Here is a 6,263-nt window from a genome sequence, read left to right as displayed (position 1 = left end):
AAATTGTGGTATATATACACCATGGAAAATTATGCAGCCTTAAAGAGAGACTTTACCTCTTTCATGTTTACATGGATGGAGCTGGAACATACTCTTCTTAGTAACGTATCTCAAGAATGGAAGAAAAAGTATCCAATGTACTCGGCCCTACTATGAAACTAATTTATGGCTTTCACATGAAAGCTATAACCCAGTTATAACCTAAGAATATGGGGAAGGGGGAGAGGGAGGAGAAGGAGGGGGGAGGATGGGCAGAGGGAGGGTGACTGTACCTACGGTGTGATTATACCTACCGTGTGTACCTACAGTGTGATTGTACCTACGGTGTGATTGTTCCTATGGTGTGATTATACCTACGGTGCATCTTACAAGGGTACATGTGAAACTTAGTAAATGTAGAATATAAACGTCTTAACACAATAACTAAGAAAATGCCAGGAAGGCTATGTTAGCCAGTATGATGAAAATATGTCAAATGGTCTATAAAACCAGTGTATGGTGCCCCATGATCACATTAATGTACACAACTATGATTTAATAGTAAAATAAAACAAAATAAAAATAAAAAAAGAAACCATTGGAATTCCAAGAATTTTAGTTTAAGCTACACATACCTCAAAGCAGCTTATTGATACCACAATCCCTGATTAAGGTTGGGGGGGGGAAAGCAGAAAGAGGGATGGAGGGAGGGGGTGGGGCCTTGGTGTGTGTCACACTTTATGGGGGCAAGACATGATTGCAAGAGGGACTTTACCTAACAATTGCAATCAGTGTAACCTGGCTTATTGTACCCTCAATGAATCCCCAACAATAAAAAAAAAAAAAAATTCCTTCATTATCCATCTTCTTTCCATCTTTGTGCTAAATTATTCTTTAACAGAATATTCCTCTTTAGACATATCTTTGTTCATATTTTTTAAGATTAACTTTTGGTGACCATTTTTAGTTCTTGTTGCTTTAAACATCGGTTAAATCTATAAATGTGTTGTAAAGATCATCCTTGTGTTTTGAAACCATTTTCAGTAAGACCTGTAGGCTTCATGGCTGACTGACCTGGGTTTGCTTCTCAGCTCCACTGTATATTGTCTGTTTGATTTTTCTGGAAGATTTTTAATGACACCTAAGCCTCTGTTGGCAAAATAAAGGCAATAACTTAGCATACCTTAAAGCGTTGTTATAATGATTAAAGATTACTTAATGAATTTTAGTGCATAATAAATGCTGAATAATGCTGTTTGCAATGTAATAAATGTTCTTTGTGATGATAATGATGGTGAGGAGGATCACTGTGAGGAGAGACTGATGTCAGATCATGAAGGGTCTGGGAGTTCATACTAAAAGGTTTTGTCTAGGTAGAATGTGCAGTTAGATATTGGATATGTAAAATTTTAAAGTCCTTCTGACTTTTTAAGTCCAGGAGAAGATAGCACCATGAGCAAACAATGGAGAATCAGAAAAACAGAATCATGGCCTGGCCAATGAGCACCAGTGGTGTTGTTGCTTCATCAGAGCCATTACATAATAAAAATACTTTTTGTGTGCTTTTACTTTCATGATAATTTTTGAAGAGATGTCTGAAATGTGTAAAATTTGAAAGAGAAAAGAGCATTGGGTATTATGCAATGCGTACATACCTATAGCCCTCTCATGTTATTTAAATGGATAATTTAAGAGAATACTCTATCTTTTCAGACTTTTCTTATCTGAAGGGACTATGCCTTCTCCATAATTCAGTCCTTTGAGGATAATGACCCTTTCTTACTAAATATCAATCAGTTCAATACTGAGATGTTTTTCAACCTTAGTTGTTGGAGAATCCCACTTATGTTGGATGCGTGGGCTGCAGCCATTTGACTTTGGCTTTTAGATAAAAGTATTCCATCTACGGGTCTCAGCCCTTAGACCCCTGGCCTGAGCATGAGAGTCTCCAGTCAGCTCCTGTCTCCATCCCCAAATATCCTTCTGCACAACTTAATCATCTGCCCTCTAGCCAGTTGAGTACAGATTCCATAAAAGTTCCACTTTGGGCCTCTATTCCATCCAGAGATTCACATCCCAATCTGGGACACCATCCTGATTGCTACTCTTCCTTCTATACCCCTAGAACTGAGCTTCATTCACATAAAACAAGGTGTAGGGGAAACTGAGCCCTGATCTTTAGTATAAGACGCTCATCCTGATTGAGAGACCTGGAGAATTACAAGAATGACATGTGAATTTTGTGCGTGCAGGACATCAGATAACTGGCGTCCAAGGGAGAATGTCTATGTGAGGGGTGGCGATACCAGGCCTCTTGGTTATGGTAAAGATTCTCTAGATTCCAAAGGTCTCTTGATGCTGGAGGCAGAGGTCTTATTTAAGGTCTGCAGTTTTGCAAAAACAAGTTGGAGACATTCTGTCTGACACTTTCCACGTTCCCCCCTTTCAGTACTGGTGTCTGATAAGTTATTTTTAACTACTTTTTTCTGCTTTATGATAATAAATACGGACCCAAGGTTTGCTCAGGAGGGCTCCCCTGAGAGCTCCTCAGTCCCCTCACACAGACTCTGTGTCAAGCCTCTTCATTCCTCGCACCAACACCCCCTCATCTGGTGACCCCCAAATTCCTTCACGAGGTAGTAGTGTGAGGTTAACATGCATATTTGAGATTATTTAATACCCTAGCATTCCAGAGTGAAGTAGAAGGAGGCAGGTGCATGAGGAAAGCAAGGTGAGGATTGCAGCAGCTTACTCAGGGTCCACCCATGAAACAGCACACATAGTTACAGCTAAGGCCAGCAGACTGAGAGTGAGCCAAAAGCAACTTGGAAGAAGTTAGAAAAACATTTCACTGAAAAATTACATGAATGTATTTAGCATAGTAATTTATAGTAGTAAAGCATTTAAGGATTTGGGAGTCAAATCACAATATCATTTTTTGAAAAAAATTGAACAAGATTCACTGATGTTTTGCAATTCTATATATAGCATGCAGAATCCATTCTTATGAGGTGCATTGTGTGTATGGGTTTTTACTTCTGAAGATGGGATACAAAGGCTTTTAATGAAATCATTAGCAGTTTCAACATAACCTATATACTTCCTCTCTCTCTCTCTCTCTCTCTCTCTCTCTCTCTCTCTCTCTCTCTTTCTCTCTCCTTCCTGTATATACCTCCAGCTCTGTCTCTCAATCTGTCTCCTGAAGCTGGATTTGCAAGCAAATACACCCACTTATCCTTTATCTTTTGTCAAGCAGGGCAAATACCCTGAAACGTGTCTCTCAAAGCCTTAACGAGAAGGAAATGATAAAATGGTGGGCAAAAGACTTTACCTCTATCATGTTTACATGGATAGAGCTGGAACATATTCTTCTTAGAAAAGTATCTCAAGAAAGGAAGAAAAGGTATCCAGTGTACTCAGCCCTACTATGAAACTAATTTATGACTTTCACATGAAAGCTATAACCCAGTTACAACCTAAGACTAGGGGGAAGGGGGCGAGAGAGGGGAAGGAGGGGGGAGGATGGGCAGAGGGAGGGTGATTGGTGGGATTACACCTGCAGTGAATCTTACAAGGGTACATGTGAAACTTAGTGAATGCAGAACATAATTGTCTTAACACAGTAACTAAGAAAATGCCAGGAAGGCTATGTTAACCAGTGTGATGAAAATGTGTTGAACTGTTTATAAAACTAGTGTATGGTGCCCCATGATTGCATTAGTGTACACAGCTATGATCTAATACTAATAAAAAAAAAAAGACTTCTTTTTTTTTTTTTTTTGAGACAGAGTCTCACTTTGTCACCCTCGGTAGAGTGCTGTGGCATCACAGCTCACAGCAACCTCTAACTCTTAGACTTAAGCAATTCTCTTGCCTCAGCCTCCCAAGTAGCTGGGACTACAGGCGCCCTCCACAACGCCTGGCTATTTTTTTGTTGCAGTTGTCATTGTTGTTTAGCTGGCCTGGGCCAGTTCGAACCTGCCAGCCTTGGTGCATGTGGTTGGTGCTGTAACCACCATGCTATGGGAGCCAAGCCAACAAAAGACCTTTTAATGGAGAAATACAGAATGGTCATGTGCTGATAAGTCACGTATTTTTCTTAATTATGCTGATTTGTGTAAAACAACATTTGAGATGTGAAACCTTTTTATCTTGGTCTCACAGCAAATATCCAAAACAAAGAGCCCAGTGGCAATTACTCCACGAATGTCTTTGCAGGCCAGGCAATTTCCCCCATGTCTCAGACAAACATGTCAAATGTGGTTTTACAAAAATCAGCATAACTCAACTTGTTTTCAGTTCACGTGGCTATATGACCAACAGGACCTTATTCTTGTGGTGTTTAATGATTTCCATACCCATCCTACCAAATATCAAATATTTTCCTTTGCTAGCATTTGTCAGGGTGACCATTTAAATTCAGTCTAAACACACTTCAACACATGATATATGATATGCACAGTCTGTTATTTCACATACGCAGTTTCTTGGAGGAGTCAGCTGTTTGGCTAAGCCATGAATTAAAGACTAAGAAATGTCTTCTCCATCTGTACTTGTTACAGTTGGGTCACGGATGCTATAACAGTTGGTGAGAATGCAGTTTTTCTGTTATTATAAGGAATAAGTCTTGCCATCTGATTTTAGATTGCACCTCTGGCTGATGGTGTGATACCTTTCTGCTGTGATTTAATTTTATCTTTGGATAGAATATAAAGTATGTTTTTTTTTTTTAATTTCCACTACAAAGCACTATTTCTTCTTATTTTAGAAGTACCAGGAGGTGGTTTCTTGCATGGAGGCCGAGCAGGGAGAGCAAGTGACACCATGACACTTCTTTGTCCACCAGAAGTGCTCTCTATTGCTTTCAAAAATACTTATTTGACAAGGCATTTCAATTCTCAGTACCTATTACAGCAAAATCTGGGGAAAGTATGTGAGAGATGAAGTCACACTTCACTTCATTTATAAAGTGAGTTTATTGAAAGTGGAAATTGTGTTAGGTAATAACAAAAGAGAGCAGGGTGAGAGTCAGAAGGTTCAGGAGATGAGCTATTTCTCTTTTTGCTTGATCATCCCTAATTAAACTTATTTCACCTTACTGTATATTTTCTTTATTTTCCACTAATCTTTTGACTGTTTCTATTAGTGACAGATTTCTTATCCTTCTATTCATCTGCCCACCAATACTTGAATATGTGAGTTTGATCTTTCACTCACTGCTTCCCTCCTTCTTCGACCTCACTTATGCACTCCCTGCCTGACTATCCACCAGGCTTCTGTCCTCTTTCTTCCTCATCTTTTTGATTCACTTGTACATCTGGACCATAGAAGTTCCAGCTTTTATTTCCAATTTCCCCACACACTGAGTCAGGTCTAAACTTCTTAGCTCAGGTCATTCCCAACAAGTAAGGCTCAGGACGGAATCAACTGCTCCTGTTATCCTCATCTTTTCTGACCTATTCCTTTCTCATTCTTCTCTGGTTACCCCGACCTCCAGCCACATATTCACAGAAGTTTTAAAAAAGGAGTAAAATGAATCATAGGATAAAGCCTATATCCCTGGACCATGACTATGAATATCTGCAAACAAGGAGAGCTTGGCCTGAGTTGGATGAAGAGGACTAAGAGCTGATTAAATGCATATATTCGAAAATACTTGTAGATGAAATTTACCAATACTAACTTGCTCAAGAAGCAGAATGAGAACCCCAAACTAGACAAAAACCTCCTTAATTATAGATATTATTATGAGAATTCTAGGAGATCCAAAAGGAATTGAGTCAAATTCAGATGTACAAATAATGAGATATTTTCTTGAATGTTACAGATAAATTATCTAATTTTCTTTCACTTTTGGGGGAGAATGTTGTCTAAAAAGGCAAAATGGAATTCTTGCTTAGTATTTGAAATAATTTATTTGAGAAAAACTTAAAGGAATAACAATTGATCAGAGATTGTAGACATATGTAACATTCATGACCAATAGTTATTCAGGGAAGTTAAAAGTTATATCTTGTGGAAGATATAAATATATTCAAGGATGGCTTAGATAAGTTGCAAATCACAAATCTGTAATGGGAAAATTATAGATACTAACATATCATCTATCTGTGAGAACAATATTACGAACAAGACTGTCTTGTTCCTAAAACATGTCTCTTGGTGCTGAAAAATATTAGGACCAAATGGATTACGGGTAAAATTTGATACAGCATTTTAGTATCTGTTTTGGTTATCTATTGTTGTGTAACAAGCCACCCAAAAGCAGTGGCTTAAAAAATGGT

This window comes from Nycticebus coucang, chromosome X (assembly GCF_027406575.1).
Source record: "Nycticebus coucang isolate mNycCou1 chromosome X, mNycCou1.pri, whole genome shotgun sequence".
Lineage (NCBI taxonomy): Eukaryota > Metazoa > Chordata > Mammalia > Primates > Lorisidae > Nycticebus > Nycticebus coucang.
This window is presented reverse-complemented; position numbering follows the sequence as displayed.